General features: G+C 45.7%; 1 long non-coding RNA gene across 6 annotated transcripts; it reads left to right on the top strand.

Moving 5' to 3' along the window:
- The first annotated feature begins 3,991 nt into the window (after positions 1-3,991).
- Positions 3,992-13,531, top strand: LOC142078431 (uncharacterized). 6 transcript variants are annotated; one of them, XR_012672190.1, is made up of 5 exons: positions 3,992-4,313; positions 4,642-4,715; positions 5,333-5,521; positions 8,206-8,301; positions 8,470-12,668. It is a non-coding gene; the product is annotated as an uncharacterized LOC142078431 (long non-coding RNA). The 6 variants fall into 6 exon arrangements; XR_012672191.1 differs by adding an exon at positions 5,010-5,067 and having other exon boundaries at positions 8,206-12,668; XR_012672194.1 differs by lacking the exons at positions 8,206-8,301; positions 8,470-12,668 and adding an exon at positions 13,005-13,531.
- Positions 13,532-18,685: the final 5,154 nt, after the last annotated feature.

The raw sequence follows: 18,685 nt of genomic DNA, 5'->3' as shown, positions 1-18,685 counted from the left end.
AATACTACATCAAAACAGAGCCTGCAGTTTTACACCAGCCAATTATCTCTCGTAGTTTGGGTTTTGCTTCCTCTTATTCATAGGACTTTAAGAATGAAACAGAGTCATTTGGAGTTTTTTTACTTCAACCTTCTTGGGGATGGAAGAATAGTTAAAGTAAGGGCCTATAACTTAGGAATCTTGTCTTCAGGTTTCTGCTCCGTTACAGATTTACTGGGCAAAACTTCAAACAAATCACTTCTCATTAGCAAGTCTTCTGAGACATGGAAAAATTCCCTTTTTTTAAAGAGATGTTCTGGGAGAATTCTATTCTATTACAAAGTACCCAGCTATGCTGCTAATACTGCCCTACTAAATTCACTGAGAATGCTTTTGACTATGGAATCATTGACAATTCCTGTTTGCCTTCACAGAAAAGCTGAAAAGTCTGGTTTTTATGTTTTAATAATACACAAATTAATGTTTTCAAGTACTTTCTCTGCAATTACTAATTTTTTTAGCTTCTATTGTTACTTGTCAGCACCAATATCCTTGTGACATTTGTTCCAATTAATTTTAAAACTGTTTTCCCAAACATTTTTCATTGTTCCTGATGATAACCAGCACTGGCATTCAGAACACAAATCTCCAAGACAGCTACAAAATTGCACCACTTGCATATACATATTCTTTCTCTTTAGGGGGAAAAAAGGACACAACTGGTGTGTACTGCCAAAAGCTAAAATGACTGGCACTGACCTTATCTGCTGCAGCACCACTCCTGAAGAAAGGAAATCACAATCTCCACCTTAGTCCCAAAGCAGGCCTAGATGTAGAAGTAAGTCATTGAAAAACATTCTCTACCAACACATCTTCTGGCTATCCCCCCTCAGCACTATCTATTTTAGTGATTTTTCAGCTGGGTTGGGTTTTTTCCAGATTTCTTTTTTTTTCATTTTTAAACCTAGTTTTCAGCTTTATGAGTAGCAGCTTTTCTGATGCTTTCCTGACATTCATTTTCTGAAAGTAAGTACAGATAAACAGCTTTATTATTGGTCATAAAATGACAACATACTCTTTTCTTTGTAAGCCACATGCAACACCTGCCTTAAAGACCTCATGGTCCAATGGCACAGCTCTGCAGATGTGTGCAGTCACAGTGAAGACAACAACCGTATTCATGTACGCTGCTCAGTAAGGCCTTAAACGAGCAATTCAAGCAAGACTACGTTATCCAGAGCTAAGACTGAGAACAAAAATTAGAGACCAATTTAAAGGAACATCACAAAAAGGAAGGAAGCATAGGTAAAATGTCACAACTTTAATTCAAAACTTAAAATCAGGTACTAATCTGTATAGGTTAGTATATAGATACTATATAGATAACCCCTGTATAGGGGCACACACTGAGAAATTTAACTTAAGAGCGCAGAAACGGGCAATTCCAAAGTGTGGGAAGTCGAGCAAGTGGGGCAGAAGGCCAGCTTGGCTGAACAGGAATCTTCTTCTAGAACTTAGGCAGAAAAGGAAAGTGTACGGACATTGGAAGCAAGGACAGGCGACACGGGAGGACTACAGGGATGCTGTTTGCCACTGTAGGGAGAAAAATCACGTGCCCAAAGCTCGATTAGACTTCAGCTGGCCAGTACTGTGAAGGGCAACAAAAAAGGCTGTTTTAAATATGGTAACAGCAAAAGGAGGATCAGAGGTAACATTGGTCTGTTACTTGATGAGGTCAGTCACCTCACCAATAGGGACGTAGGCAAAGTGGAGACATTCAATGCCGCCTTCGCCTCGGTCTTCAACACCAATGATGGGCCCTGGGACCCTCGGAGCCCTGTGTTGGAAGACTGTGACTGGGGGAATGATAAACTCCCAGCCAACCCTGAACTTAAACGTTTGAGACTTGCTGCTCCAGCTGGATGTGCGTAACTCTATGGGGCCCAACGGGATTCATCCCAGGGTACTCAAAGAGCTGGCTGATGTTATCACGGGACCTCTCTTCATTATTTTTCAACAGTCTTGGGAGACTGGAGAGAAAATTGTCCCAATTTTCAAGAAGAATAAAAAGGAAGACCCTGGTAATTACAGGCCTGTCAGTCTCACTTCAGTGCCTGGTAAAATTATGGAGAAGGTTATTCTGGGAGTTATTGAAAAACACTTGAGAGACAACACAGTCATTGGCCATAGCCAGCACGGGTTCACAAAGGGGAAGTCCTGCTTAACCAACTTAATTTCCTTTCATGACAAGGTCACCCAAGGTTGACCAAGGGAAGCCAGTAGGTGTGGGTTTTTTTGGATTTTAGCAAAGCTTTTGGTACTGTCTCTCACAGTATCTTTCTGGACAACATGTCCAGCGTACATCTAGACAAGTCCGTAATACGTTGGGTGAGCAACTGGCTGACGTGTTGGGCTCAAAGAGTTATAGTAATCGGGGTTACATCAGGCTGGCAGCCAGTCACCAGTGGGGTTCCCCAGGGCTCAATTTTAGGGCCAGTGTTCTTCAATGTCTTTAGGATTGGACGCGGGAATTGAATGTACATTAAATAAGTTTGCCGATGACGCTGTATTAAAAGGAGCTGTGGACTCCCTCAAGGGCAGAGAGGCCTTACAGAGAGATCAGGATAGACTAGAGAGCTGGGCAATCACCAACCATATGTAATTTAAGCAGAGCAAATGCTGGATTCTGCACCTGGGACTGGGTAATCCTGGATATACATAGAAACTGGTGGAAGAAAGGCTGGAGAGCAGCCCAGTGGAAAGAGATCTGGGTGTTTGGGTTGATGGCAAGTCGAATATGAGTCAACAGCATGCCCTGGCAGCCAGAAGGGCCAACCGCGTCCTGGGGTGCATCAAGCACAGCATCGCTAGCCGGTCGAGGGAGGTGATTGTCCCACTCTACACTGTGTGGCCCCACCTCAAGTGCTGTGTGCAGTTTTGGGCCCCTCAATATAAGGAGGACATCAAACTATTAGAGTGTGTCCAGAGGGGGGCAACCAAGATGGTGAACGGCCTCAAGGGCAAGACTCATGAGGAGCAGCTGAGGTCCCTTGGCTTGTTCATCTTGGAGAAGGTGAGGGGTGACCTCATCGCAGTCTACAACTTCCTCAAGGGGGGCAGCGGAGGGGGAGGTGCGCCTGTCGCTGGTGACCAGCGGTAGGGCACAAAGAAATGGAATGAAGCTGCGCCAGGGGAAGTTCAGATTGGACATTAGGAGAAGGTTCTTCACTGAGAGGGTGGTTGGTCACTGGAACAGGCTCCCCAGGGCAGTGGTCATAGCACCAAGCCTGCCAGAGTTCAAGGAGCATCTGGATGACGCTCTTAGTCATACGGTTTAGTTTTAGGGAGCCCTGCGAGGAGCAGGGAGTTGGACTTGATGATCCTTAATGCGTCCCTTCCAACTTGAGATATCCTATGATTCTGTGACCTGACTGCCCTCCTGATACAATGAGTACCATACGGCTGGTTCAGCTTTTTCAAAAGATCCCGAAGCCCTTGACTGCAGAAGGGCACGAAGCTATCCATGTGCTGAAGTCATAAAGTCTTCGACTGGAGATTTAACAGCCTGCACGCAGCATCCTACTTCTCACTGCTAACGCCGAACAGGAGGGGCGGGGAGGGGCGCAGGGCAGGCGGCGGGACCAGCCAGCCGCGGGCCGCCGCGATGGAGTCACCCGCCCGCCCGGGCACCGCCGCTCCGTCGCGGGTCATCGGCTCCACACCACAAACCCGCTCCCGGCCGCCACAGACAGGCCGGGACACGTGGGCCGCCCGGCGGACTCAGGAGCGGGCAGGAGACGTCGCAGCCGGACCATGAAGGGCCCCAACGCGAGGGGCGCGGCCGAGCCGCGACAGCACGCTCCGGCCGCCCCGCGGCGCGCGCCCGCTACCTCCGCCCTGCTGCGCAACCAAGAGCCGGAAGCGCCCCCGCGCGGGTAACGGCTGCGGCGCGACGCCGTCAGGTGACGCGGCGGTGACGCGGCAGGGCCGCCCCCGCCCCGCCCGCCGCGTCCCCGCCCCCGGCGCTGAGGGGGGCCCCGCGCCCCGGCCGGGGGCCACGGGAGCGGGCGGGCCGGGGCTGCGCTCCCCTCCCCGCCCGCGGGGCCGGGCGTCCGTGCCGCGTAGGGGCAGTGTTTGCTTCCGGAGAACTTAAACTTGCTCCTAGCAGTCCTGAACGGAGCAAAACTGAGGGAGGAGGAAAGGCTGCGAGCGGGGCACGCTCGTGCTCAGCCGCCCGAGTCCCGATAGCGTCAGCGTGTCGGAACAGAAGTGTTCCAACAAACCTAAACGCCAGTTACGTCTCTATGGAGGACGAAGGCACATCTGCAATACAGGTACAGTATTCCTTAAAGCTGACTGAAAAATCGGGGGGGAGCGTTCACAGGAAGAAAAGATGCTTGAGTTGATAAGATGCCGGGGTGTAGAACGGAGTGTTTCTATGCAGCAGGACTCTCGGGAACAGGTCTGCAACAGACCAGATGAGCTACACAGTTGGAAGCTGAAGTTAGACAATTTCAGACAAGAAAAAGGTGCATTTCTTCAACTACAGAAACTGTTTACCTGCAGTTTTGCTGAATTCTCCATTATTTAATTACTTTAAACCAACGTTCTTCTAAATTATGTAGCCACTGCTAAGTGATGCTGTTTCTCTCGTCTTTTCAGGGGTGACAGAAAAGACACTCAGTGCATCTTCTGACTTTAAAATCTCTTCGTCTTCTCTACGTGCTACAATATTGGTTTGTATAAATAAAGTCTAGATTAGAAAATAAAATGCAACTTTTGTAACTGAAGATAGAGACTGCCAAATGAAATGATGAGCTCTAGGCACCGGAGGCATTCCTCCTGCCTTCTTTTTGCAGAGAGACTTTATAACTGGCCAGGCCAAGCACATGTGTGTTTTCTCTTAATTGGATCATACTGGATGTTCAGCCACGCTGAACTTAAATGCCACCCTGTCTGCACTGGGGATTTACCAGTCTAGTCACAGGTTAAGGCCAAGTTATCTGAACACAGGAACCTTCATTCCTTAGGTCACCTCCTGCATTTTTCCCCAGAAGGAAAGGATGGCAATAGTAGCTGAACACTCTGGTAAGAAAAAAAAAACACACAAGAAAAAACCCCATGCTGGTACCCAAAAAGTGCTGCTATACAAAAGATACTGACAATAGTGATTCTTCCTCTTCTATTCCCCATCTAGCCCATTAATTTAGGGCAGTTTTCATTACAAAAACCAAAGAACTTACAAGCATAATAGTGAAATAGTGAAACTATGCAAGACTACATTCATGTTCCCACTCCCATAATTCCGTCCTGTCGGTCCTGCTCATTATTATAATGTTGGATTTCTCCACAGTCACACTTGGGAAAAAAAAAAGTTCTTTACAATAAAAAATTACTATGAAGAACTGGGAGGGGACTGAAACAGGCAAGCTTCTGAAGAGACTTCTTCAGTATCTGTCAGCAAAGCAAGGTTGAGAAATCAAAGACGGGAGACCTATGAATTCTCCAGTGATACACAGAGCATGCGTTCACTGCATAAAAAGTAAGTTTAATGCTGAGTGCCAGTTAGTACCTGTGACTTGATACGGAGTTGGAATAAAAACAGGAAGATCTTGTTAAACAACTTCAGACTAGGTAGATAGAAGGGAGAAATAAAGCTGCACTTAACCCAGATAATCTAACATATACAAATAAAGTGCCTGGAACAGATCAAAACCAGAAGTGGCAGACATGATTAGTCACAGAGTTAAGTCAAAAGGAGTATTCACCATCTTCTCTTCCATTATAACAGAGTCCAGGGGATCTACCATGCTAAAGTAAGCGACTCAAAGAACAAGATGAGTTACTATTCTCCAGGTCCCAGGTCTCCTTGGCTTGTCTCTGTTTATGGTGTCTTTGGGGCAGATAATGTCTCTCTTCCTTGTATGCTGTCAGTGATCATAGAGGGCCAACTGCTCTTTAATGGTTGGAGAGCCCGGGGCCAAGCATGATAATACGGTCTCACCAGCCAGGGCTCAGTCCCACAGTGCCCATGCAGTGGGAGCAGGGCAGGCCCAGTGACAATGCAGACAGGGTCAGCTGAGAGTCAAACTGGGAAGTCAGTCCACTGGTCAGGTTCAGGCCCAGTGATGGTGACCAGGGTCAGGCACAGCTGATATGCGGGCAGGTCCATAATCACAAGGCAGGCGTGAGATCAAGCTGGGTAGTCGGCCATGGGTTGGGGCCCAGATCTGTGGGGGCAATACCCAGGCACAGGCATGGCTGTTGCTGGGCTGGACACCAGTACTCTGTGATGTAGCTCAGGCAGGACAGAAGGCCCAGGTTTGAGCTGAAATGGAGATCTTGGGCCCATGGGCAGAAGGTATGGGTAAAGGCTGCAGGAGAGGCTAGCGAGGGCCATTAAGGCCTGTCTGGACACTCAGGGCCTGTTGCAGCATACATGCACAGCCTTTATCATAACAGGGCAGCCCTCCCACCTCTCTCCACTGCCCCTCTCTCCACTGCCCCTCTTATATCTTCCTTCCGGCAACGATCACAAGTCTGCTCACAATTCCCTTCACCTGTTTCTGTTCTTGAATCAGCTGGTACTCATTAGGCCACCTCTTAATTCTTCTCCACATCTCCCCCTTTTTTGTTTATGGTTTTGTAGCATTGCCAAAGTCCTATCCAAAACTCCCGATTCCAGAATTCTTCTCCACAAGGGCCCTGATACTTACACTGGAGGTTCATGTTTAGGCCCCTCCCTTCCTGTGTTTCTCCGCTGGATATTGTATGAAAATGTCCTTCCCATCTGAGAGTTATTCCGTTGTCACGGCTCTCCATTTATAAAATGATGAGTGAGGTTCAGATTCTAACTCAGATATGGATATGGTTAAATAGTTTTAGGGAAATGAAGAAGGTATGAAGGAAGGCAACCAAGCATGATGCAACATGTAGAGTGGGATCGCGCACCATCTAGAAATACAAACTAGTGGATGCGTTTTGTTCTGGGCAAAACACAAGTCCCTTCTGCAGTTCACCTTTACTCAGTGTTTCGGAAAACAAAGATCTCAGCTAGTCCAAAATAAGAAAACAGTAGGGTCTATACCATCCTACCCTCTAAAACACTGACAATCTCCAAAGTTTCCTTCTTTCCAGTTTCTGTTCTATTAACTGTTAATTCCCCACAGCTAGAAACATCCCACTAGCCAGCATGTTGCCGTAGAAGGCCAGTGGCAACTGTCTCTTCTAAAGAACGAACACTAACCTCTTGGCTGGTCTGAGCAATGGCACAGATAATACCTTCAAACAAGAACAAAGACAATTCAATTACAAAGAAAAAGAGAAGTGAAATGATTGGCTAAGTTAATGACAACAGCGCTATGAATAAAATTAATGCCTTTCCAGTTTCTACTTCCCTCCTAACCTGCTAACAACAGTTTTCGGTCAGGACAGGCAGTGGACAAAATAGAGAGAGAAGTGCTAGGTCCCTGGAGCCCGAGAGGCATACTAAGCTCCTATCAGGCCAGATTTTCATGATGCAATACAGCCTGAATAAATCAGTGATGAGAATGGTTCTGAACAACTGGCTTCCTGGCCACAGATTCCACCTTGATCACTTAGAGGCAGTAGTCCTTCCAAACACAGGCTGTCATTTTCTTCCAGTCCATTGTGATTTCCAAAGGAGAAGGATGAACACTAATACCCTGGAGGCAGGTGTCGATGTCTTTCTCATGTATTTTGGCCAGGCTCATCTACGTGTTATGCCAACAAAAATCTAGCATTGGACTGAGGACAACACAGCCTTGGACATGCATTCCCATGTTACAGTATGTTTCTTTCCTTTCCTGCCAGTTGTGCCAATGCACTAGTTTGCGGAGCCATTAAGAGAACTGAATCAGGAAACAATTCCAAATTTTAAAAAGTTTAAAACCAAATTTTTATTTAACAAGGTTTAAGGTGAAGTAGCAAATGTAAAGGTGCAGGTGTCGGAAACAAAAAAATTCCAATGAAATACAAGATGCAATCCAGTACACAGCAATACAGATGATCTTCATTGCTGTCGACCACCCAAGGAAAGCCAGTAATATTTTTCATGGAATAATCATACTTTAAGCAGCTTCCTCAAATTCTGGATGAATTCTTTCTGTCTCTCAACCAATTATTCTGGTCTGGGTTTCCTGCATTGATTTACAGCTTATGCATAATGTTGGTATCTCAGCTATTCAAATTCCTCTTTGTTTTCAGGATTCTCCCCATCTCTGGTAAGCCTATTGCTGCAGTGATAACCAGAAATGGAGATTTTGTGGCTTCATGGACTCCTTAATTGTATGGCTCATTCGCGTAAGATAGTGGAGTGTTTTTATATACATTAATTTTACAGCAGAAGTAACTTAATGTAACTTGATGCCACAGCATCAGTTTTGTTCACGCATCTGCCACTGCTGCTGTTACTTAACTCATGGAGGTGAATGTGTGTGCAATTTACTATGCATACTTACTCCTTTGTAGATCAGACGCCTGAATGTCCCAAAGCAAAGAGGAAAAAAGAGTCACTTTGCCAAATGAGCACAAACTTTTAAGATCCAAGTGTTAATTTTGTGGCACTTCAAAACACAAATTTGTGCAATTCCTTCCTAAATGCTGCTGGGATCCCTAAGAGTACTTCTGTTCAGGCTATTGCCAAAAATGGAGTTCACAGAAATACTCTAGCATGCGCCTGATGAACAACTTTGTGCGCTGTGTTGCTTCCTTAAAAGAGCAGTGCAGCAAAGCTCTCCCAGCTGCTGCACAGCAGTTTTTACCCCTTCATAGATTTGTTGTCACAGAGGTGCTACCAGCTTTGCTGATGGGCTCAGCTTTGGCCAGCGATGGGTCCGTTTTGGAGCCGTCTGGAACTGGCTCCATCCGACATGGGGCCAGCATCTGGCGTCTTCCCACAGAAGCCAACCCTGCAGCCCCCCAGAGACCAAAACGTTGCCACGTAAATCCAATATACCATTACTGATCACGCATACATTTGTGCCATGTGTTGGGTTCAGCCCAGTGCATCACCAAGTTGCAATACAGATCCAGACAAAATTCTCTAGGATAGAGTAGCAAGCTCTCTTGGACGGGTGTCAGCAGAATGCAGCGGCCTGCCCACCTTTTCAAGGTGTTAGTGTCATCTGCTGCTTACTCTTAGAGGGCTGAAGTCTAACATCTGTAGCAACTGCTACAATCTGAAATTAGGTTCATTCATTTCACACTCCTCGTTTTATCCCCGTCGCATCATGTCATTAACCCAGATTATAAGCAATCTGGGGCAGCAAATGTCTCTTTACTACTGGCTCTTTGTTTGAAGGCAGTTAGCATAAAAGAGCCCTGGTGAAGACATTAGTTACAAATAGTAATTATCCAGATGCATTACTAAACTAATCCAGTATAACAATGCATACATACATTATAATTAGTAAAAAAAGCAAACAAAATTTACAAATGAATGCAATGGCTGAGGATTCTTTAAAAATAATCAACATTATCTTGGAAATAATATGAAAAAATAATCACAACCAACCTTCAGAATAAAAAAGCAGCAAAACTATTACCAATTACCAATTGGAAAGATGCAGATAAAATCATCATGTTACAGTGTGATGATGAAGGCCTTTTTAGACCATTAGGAATACCCTTCTTGAAATTAGCCATTCTAGATAATTTTCACTCAAGAATGCCATGGAAACTGGCTCAGGAGATGTCAAACCTACTCAAATAAAGTTTATAGACCTTGGAATAGCACTATAATTTTGTTGATGCATTTGTGTATACAGCAATAGTGAACCTGAAAGTAAAAGTAAGTGTCCAGTTCGATAATCAGATTTTTAAGTTAGTTTTGAAAAGCTGGAACAAAAAAGGTCCACAAATACAGTTTAAAGGATAGGGGGAAACAGAAAACGAGATTTCAAAATGTTCACTTTATTTAATAAATTAAATTAAATTAAATAAATTAAAGAGAAGATTGAAAGGTGATGTGTTTATTTTAGTTACATTGCTGAGAAATACATTAGTCAAATATAGGTTATCAGACTCAATGCAAAATTAACTAGATTAAATTCTATGTATGGTATGACATAGAAGGCTGAAACAGAAGAGTGATGGAGTTTATTTTGATCATAAACTCCATGAAGGCCATTACACTGGGTTTTTCCTCAATTAACAAATATCCAAGACGAATAATTCAAATAGGCCCTTGCTTGCTGATAGAATCTAGAGCCAAAGTTCACATGGATTTTAAGTTCCTTTACAGATCATTTTAGACTCTATTACAAATCATTATTATTTAAGGAATAAAAGGTTTGTAAAGCCACACACTGAAACCTTGTAGAAAATTTTTGTGAAACAGTCTAGATTTGACTTTCTGGGGGATTTCAACAATTCTTATTTCAATATGAAATTGGAAAAGCCCCAAACTCATATTGAAACTTGCTTCCCCTACAGTTATGTTTGGTTCAACTCATTCTGAATCTCATCTTCAGAGTAGGAGTGCTATTTATGAGATCTAAATTTAGGTGTGTATATCTAAGCTAGATGGTTTGGCTCCCTCTGTACCCAGTGGGGTTTAGCCTCAGTTCATCTTTCTGGTTTTGAAGGTCTGAATTGCATCTATGGATATATCGACAAGCCCTCCAAAGACTATGAAATGAGCATGGGATGACTTGCCCTGATCTGGACACCTATGTAGCAGTCACCAATGTTCTGTCTGATAAATTCTGCCTTCAACATCCATATGATAACCCAGACACTACCAGCAATCTCATCACTTTTTGGGCCTCAAAAAAGATCCTTTGCAGTTTCCCCACAACCGAAAAGATACACTATCTCAAAGATTTAAAATCAAATAAAATTCTACATTCTATTAGAGAGCAAAACTGCTCTGTCCACAGGAAGAGAAGCCAAGGAACTGATGAATCATTACCTTGATAAATCTGCCCCAACCATGCCTTCGGGTAATTTCTTCCTTCCCTACTGTCTATGCATCTCCATTTTCTAGCATCCTGCAACAGATCAATACAAAGGAGAAGAAATTGAAGACACAGTGGCTGAATAAAACAAAATAAATATATGCAGAAGCTGTACTGCAGGCCTGAAGCGTTCCAGTCTGCTTTCAAGTACTCTGAAGCCAGATTCGGACCCGAGTATCCCAAACTCAAGTGTGGCGTTATCTGTTCAGTCATCCAGGAGACCTAAGAACCACAAAAAATAGTCAAAAGGCCAAGCACAAAACTCTGCATTGCAAGAATGACAAAAAAAATACAATAATCATAACTGGAGCATGACTTTGAAAGATATTTTCTGAGTAGAAAAGATGGAAATGAAGGTAAAGATCATACGGCAGCAACTATATGTGCAAGTGCATAACGTAAAGAAACGAAATAATGGATAAAGCGATCTCTTCAGGTGCATGTAAATTTGAGTAAAAAGTCTACCAGGAGTTTGCAAATAGCATCAAAAGGTTTATATCCATATGTACATTATCAGGAGGTATTAAAAGAGGAATAATGCTACTGAGAATTACGAAAATCCTTAACTTCCCAGACACAGATTGGAAAACAGATGGTAGTAACAATGGCTGGGTCTAAGCAGTCACACAGGTGATAACGAACAACTTCCTCACAGAATAATCCCAGAACCATTAGAAAGATGTATTTTAAAATTTTGTTTTGCTAAGTAGGGGAGATTTTATTGTAACTCAGACCATAAAAAAAAAACCTCCATTTGAATGTTGATTCAGTTTAAATTAAATGGAAGGACGAATAAAAACAGGCCTGTATCTAAGCTGCTGTCTTATAAAAGGGATAAATTCTGAGATGAGTGTAACAAGTCAGACTTAGGAGTTGAATATGAAAGGACCTTGAAATTTCTTTAAGCCAAAGGTGCTAAAACTGCTTTTTTAGCTTTGGCAGCAGAGAACTGGGTAACTCAGGAAGTGTATCCTAGGCTGTGCTCCTGTCTATGAGTCTGACATACATCCTTCTTCACTTGTTAAAGATGCTGCATTAGAACTGTACTGCCAGTTATGACTGAACTGCTGATAACTTCAGTCAGGGAAGGAATCACCTGCACCTCTGTAACAGACCTTTCACTTACGATGTCAGTTTTCTTTGTACTTAGGTAAAATGGTGAGATGACACAGACTCAAAGACAAGCAGCATGCAAGTGACACACACCGCCTTATTTGTCTTTTGCCACAACCTGCCTACGTTATCAGGGCAGCACAGAAGGTTCAGATCAGCTGATGGGTGAAAACCAGTTAGTCAAAGCAGAACCTGAGCAAGAAAGTGGTTATCATGTTAGGTAAATTAAAGTATTTCGGAAAGCTTTCTAGCACATGTACACTTCTGTGACTGACGGTACACACAATTGGAGCAGCCAGTGTGTAGTTCAGACGTATTATAAGACTCTCAGACCTAAGCAGCTTTAAAGAAAACTCCCATTAAATATTAGGAAAAAAAATCACTGTGAGGGGCTAGGGGATCTCTGTCCTTGTATATATTAAAAAACCAAACAAGCAGGGCACTGAATAACTTGATCTAATGAGTTCTGCATGGAGTAGGGGTGTTGGATCACATGACTCCCAAGAGATCCCTCCAACCAAAATTATTCTGACTTTATTCTATTACTTCTTTCTTAAGCTGTACTCTCACATAACAGCAACAATGAATAACACTTTCTCCTAGAGGATTCAGTCCTGTCCCACTGGATGATAACTTGGATTAATCAATCAGACCTTAACTTCACACAATACTGCAGAGTATTTCCTCAGCAGTGTGTTAACCACAGGAACATCAAACTGACTGAGTACTCTTTGCACTGGCATCTCTTTGGATAAACATCCAAATTCTAAGTTGTGTGCACACAGAATATACAGAGATCATCTGATGTTCTAAACTGTGATAGTCATAATCATCCCAATGGCACAACAGAACTTTGTCTATCAGAGTGCAAATTTGCTTATGCTTACTTATATTTCAAAACACACTTCTTTGATCTTGCCTTTTCTAACACAGATAGCAACCTGCACATCAAAAACAAGAACAGAACATAACCAGGACATACACAATTATATTCGAGAGGAAGAGAAAAGAACAAGGCAGAGAAGAGACATTAGTCACATAATAACGTGCTACTGGAAAGCAGGTACTTGGGGCTGAAATCACTGAAAAATTAAGAAATTACAGAATTAAGATTATCTTACATGTATAGATGGCCATCCAACCTGCATTCCTTATATCCCCAACTGCTAGAGACCCTAAAAGGTGTGATTCTTGAAATCTTGGAACTAATTACCCACAGTGAGTGGAGCATTTTAAATGTAATATTCTTGCTCCAGTTCCTTTCCTCCAAAATAGGAATAATCACACCATCACAGCCCAGTTGAGTACTGAGAAGTTAATTGATGTTTGTGAAGCGTTCCAGTAGGATACTGATGAACTGCATGGCGACACCTACGTGGAAGTTACTAACTCCATTCAATGTGGTGTTTAAGTGACATGTGGTGAATAACGCCCAGGGCAACACAGTGAAGGATGATTAAAAGCAATATTGACTGGTCACCTCCCCAGCTGGTACTCTCCATCCCTCACACTGAGTGAAGTAAGGTCCTATAGAAAAAAGAGCCCACAAATTTGTAATTGAAGTCTGTATCATCATGCTTATTTCCAAATTCTGAGGACACCCCCTGTCATCTTGGCACCTTAATATTAAATTACCTTTTATAATGCATACACTAAATTATCGTACAAGTACATGGCCTTACGGAAGGAAGCACAACCCGGGAGCGCACAGTACTGGATGTGTGGGCATGCACTAACTGCAGTGTGCACGCGTATCCACCACACATTAACGACACCGTGCGTGTGCCCGGCCTTGCTGTGGCGCTTATCCCTCAGCCACCGAATGCCCGGACTCCTTCTCCATCGTCCTCCCGCTGTAGGCCCCCGTCGGAAGAGCTCTGCGAGCGCCGAGGGAGGCAGGCCGCCTGCGGCCCGCTGAGCAGCACGGCTCCCTTCCCCGCCTCCATAACATGGCGCCCGTGTCGTCCCGGCCCCGGCCCCGGCCCCCGCCCTCGCCCCCGCCCGCCGCGGTGCCCGGGCCCGCCAGAACCGGGCTGCCAGGCCTGAGTCACCGCCGCCTCCCGCGGAGCAGCCTCCCGCCGCGCCCTCCCAGCCGCCCGGGCACCACCCGGCACACAGCAGCCGCGGCGGTTGCCAGGCTGAATAAGATAGAACATGAAAGGCGAAATAACAGGAGCTGCCACGCCCGGGGCTGCGGGGAATCTCGCTTAACCCTTCTCCGCCTGCGCCCGCAGTGGCCCCGGCTCCAGGAGAGGCTGCACTGCCAGCCAGGCTGCCCCTCCGTCAGCGAGCCCGGGGTGCAAGTGACAGTTCATGGAGGGAAGCAGGGAGGCGGGGGGCTACCGGCACGGCCTGACACCCTTTGCGCGGCACCCCCAAGGAGGTGGCGGGGCACAGGAACCCTTCACAGGCTCGCCAGCACACTGCTGCGGAGGAGAAGGGCACAGGGCCCCGCACCCTCATCACTCCTGCTGCAGTGGTGCCATTGCCCGGGAGCTACTGCTGCAGCACACTGCTGTCTCCCCAAAATGGACCCCGGAGCATGAGAAGTCCCTGATGAACCCAAACCCCCCTTCCCTGGGCGGCTGCTGGACCGAGGTGTGCCAGGCCGAGCCTGGGACTGGTGGCCAGGGTCCATACCCGGCTGCCAGCACCGAGCCTGCTCCCAGGCCTGCTATGCAGCCAGGCCCGAGCTGGTCTGACAGGCTCAGGGCAGACGGGAAGGGAGAGGCCGCCTGCGGCTCAGGAATGTGCAGCCCTTATCTCTGGCTCCCCTGCAATCCTGGGGAGGGAATAACTCTCCGGAGTTTGCCTTTCTCTCGCTCTTACTCACCCTCTGCCCTGGGTGGAGCTTGATTCTCGCTGGCTCGGAGGTGCCCGTGAATCAGGCTGCAGGCACGTCCAGGGGACCGGAAAGCCAGAGAGCACGACCCGCCACCTGCCCTGGCTCACCTGGGAAGGTAGGAGAAACGCAGGCCCCTCCTGGGGTACCCGAATGGCCGCGTGAGGTGGTGGGCACGGGCACGGGCTGGGGCGGTCCTGTCCTGCTCCTCTGCGCAGGGCTGGGCGCCCGGGAGCTGGGGCCGGGACTTCTGCAGGTAGTCTGTGGGCAGGAGATGGCTGCTTCAACGCAGAAAGGCTCCCGTAGCAGGGGCTCCCAGCCACGCCATGACTGCCCCCGTGGGAGAAAGGAGAGTCTCAGGAGGAGGTGGGAGAGGCAACGGGGGGGGGAGAATGTCCCAGCGCAGGCAGCAGGCATTGTGGCTGGTGAGGGAACAGACCTGCCAGTCCTCAGGTAGCCTGAGCAAAACTGCTTAGTGAACGTTTCACCGAAGTTGTGTCCCATCTCCTTTGAGAAAGCCCCAAGGAGTGGATATTTCTGAACTTATCCCTGTCTTCAGGAAGAGATCTTGCAGCCTGACTCAGCTTCCCACGATGGAGCCTGAGCTGGCCGCCTCCTTGGATAGGAAACACTGTAGGGATGTGTGGTCAAGAGATTGTGACAAAGAGGACTTCACTGGTGGTAGCGCTGGAACGGCCAAGGTCTGCAGTAGGCTAAGAGCCAAGGAACGACTCCTGAGGCCCACTGCGCCTTTACTTGCTTTGACCTCGCTCCACATGCATGGGTGTGTAGCTGTCTGCCGACATGGCCTGCAAGCAGCGACACAGACATGCATGCTCGTACATGCAAAAGCACAGACAGATGCGTGTGGACACATGCGTGCACAGGCACACGTGCATAAACTTACTAACTTTTTCCACAGATGTGCGCCTGTCTGACAGACCTCAGGTTTTGTGTGTTAGCAGAGAGGAAGGGGAAGGTCTTGTGTTCCCGTCACTCTAAATTGACTAAGGTCAATAGAGGTCAATTATGGCTTTTGTCTGGCCTGAGGACCAAGGTTCTCTATCTTCTAGAACAGTTAGAGGGGGAGGAGGCACTTGTAAAGGGACAAAAGGATGCCTATAGCATCCTCCTTTTGCTGAAAACATCTAATTCATGAAGGCTGCAATAAGCTCAGCTGTGATAGAAGCCAAACATACGAGAGTAACAACTCTAGAAAACAAACTAGCCCCAAAACAGAGCAGTGACAATTCCAGCAGGGCAGAGCACTGGTGGCCCAGGATCTCTTTGCACAGCCTACAATAGCATATGCTTTCATTGGATGAAGAGGCAAGCAGACAGAGGAAACATAGCATGTCTTCACCCTACTACAAGGCCACAGAAGGCCTGCAGTTTGGGGAGAGAAAGTTTTTTTCCATTTTGTCCTAACTCCCATTTACCTGAGGGGCTTTAAAATTGTATTTGAGGGACTAAGAGAGAGTTGTCCATTGCTGCCTGGCAGTGGAAATAGTAGTATTCTGAGGAAAAAAAAGTTATGTTCTTTGCGTGGTTGTAGGGAAAAACTGCATGTCAAAGGAAAAAGTGAAAATGTCACATACCACAGTCTGGTACGATTGTGCCAGAGCAGTGTCATGGCTGAGGACACCTGTGGTACACACATCATTTTCCAGACAATCACAACTTTTCCAAGCAATTGAAATTCACCTCCAAACCTTGCAGGATTGGACTTCTTTGTATTTTATGCTTAAATGGAACACTTTTGGACTGCTTATCAAGCCCCATTTGGCTGGATTTTTGAAGCCCTAATGAGTGCATTTCCAAAATCAGGATATGGGGGAAAGTAAAAGTCAAGGGCAGCATGCAGTTCTCCTTCTCCAAATTATACCTTACACTGTTGGGCCTTTTCTTGAAGTTCTCTGTTTTAGACTTCCTTATACCTGCTACCTAGTAAATAAAAATCCAAGGAAAGGTATTGATTGAAAGAGAGTAAGCCTGGCACGAGCGTTGCTGTTGTGGATGTGGCGCTTAGAGATATAGTTTAGTGGTGGGCTTGGCAGTGTTAGGTTAACGGTTGGACTCGATGATCTTAACAGTCTTGTCCAACCTAAATGATTCTATGATTCTATCTCTTCAGGTAATCTGGTCTCTGTAAGAGGCCCCTTTTGCACACAGGATCGCGTTTCTTTTTTCAGTAACTGTAAACATCAGGTTTTGCCCTAGTGGCTCTACAGGTTGGATTTACACATGCCACTCCATACCCTTTATTGCATAGGACAGTTAAGATTGACATGCGGACATGCTGGCTCAATAACCACTTCACAAGGAAAATTACGACATGTAATTTTTCTGCTACTTTTCCCTTCCTCTGGCCTGTAGGAAGATCCCCTGGACATTCTGAATGTCTGGCTAATTTCCTGATTCTCCAGCGAAGAATATTTTGTGGGATCCCTTGCACTGACTAATAAGCAGAGGTGACTGGGAGTCCAGGTGGTCTTCTGAGGTGCTGATCAGGCTCCCAGTTCTACTCTGCCTGTAGCATTCAGTACATTTACTACTCGCCTTAGACACAGAAATCGTTTATTATGCCAGTTCGTAGGGTCAGCTGACAAATGTATGTAATATGGAAGATAAAATTGTAATCTCTGGAAGCTGAGTGAATGAATTGATTAAATTAATTGAAGCAATTTCTCATCTGATGACCATGACTTCAGATGAAGTGAAACTCCTAGACTACAGCAGGCAGACATACCTTTTTTTTTAAATGATGACTGAGATCCATATAAGTCCATCTAGAGTAAAGAATGGGATCACATTCACTCAGATGCTTTAACATAGGGTGATCAATAGAGGCAGTCAGATGACCAAAAGAAAAGGCCTGGGGGTTGTATACATGACATTGTAACAGGAATAACAAATTCCGTATTTTCATCTTCTAAACAGACACTTTGACAGTAACCCAGGCTTTGAGCCTAGAGCCTAAAACTGAGAGAACATTGAGAATGAGAACACGGAGAGACTTCAGCAGAAATACAGAAAGGGAAATCGAAAGAGGAAAAATAATTGCTGTGACGACTTAGCAGACACAGTTGTGGCTGAGAAAAGGTCTAATTCAGACTGTTACCCACATTTCACCATGCTGTTCTGGGGAACATACCTGAGCCTTGCTTGGTGAGAAGAGCAGTTAATAGAAAGGTATCCAGCATCCTTTGCCATAACTCTTGTAAAATTTCCATGGCAATGTGCTAGGGCTAAACAAGGAAATTCTGGGGTATGCTTGAAAACTGAAAGTGCTACAGGCACATCACTGTGAGATTGGCAAGTGAGAGGCCTTAAATTGAGAGATCCTTTCTCAGTAGAAGTCCTACCCTTAGTACAGAAAGCTAGCACGTGTAGGAGGGGCTTCTGGAAAGGATGAGGGTATCTGTCACTGAATATAGGTTATTCAGTCTGCTGCAGCAGGATTACAAGGCACTAGCTGTCCCTCCATCACACAATGCAGAATTTAAAAAACCCACACCTGAAACCACATTGCAGGAGACGGGTCCCTCCGCAAATCATTTACCTAGTGCAACGTTTTCTTGAGAGCAAACCAACAGTTTCCATGTCTTACTGTCACAGTGTCTGCTCAAGTAGTTTTACCTTAGGCACGACTGTCCTCTCCTAAAACTGACCCTTCCAGAAAATTAGCAACCTGTTTTCATACAATCTTTTCTATTTTATCAGGCAAAATACATTTTTTAAAATAATTGATTTCTAAACTTTGGGGGTTCTA

This window comes from Calonectris borealis, chromosome 2 (genome assembly GCF_964195595.1).
Source record: "Calonectris borealis chromosome 2, bCalBor7.hap1.2, whole genome shotgun sequence".
In the NCBI taxonomy this organism is placed as follows: Eukaryota; Metazoa; Chordata; class Aves; order Procellariiformes; family Procellariidae; genus Calonectris; species Calonectris borealis.
Note: the sequence above shows the minus strand (reverse complement) of the source record. Positions and strands in the feature narration are given on the sequence as shown.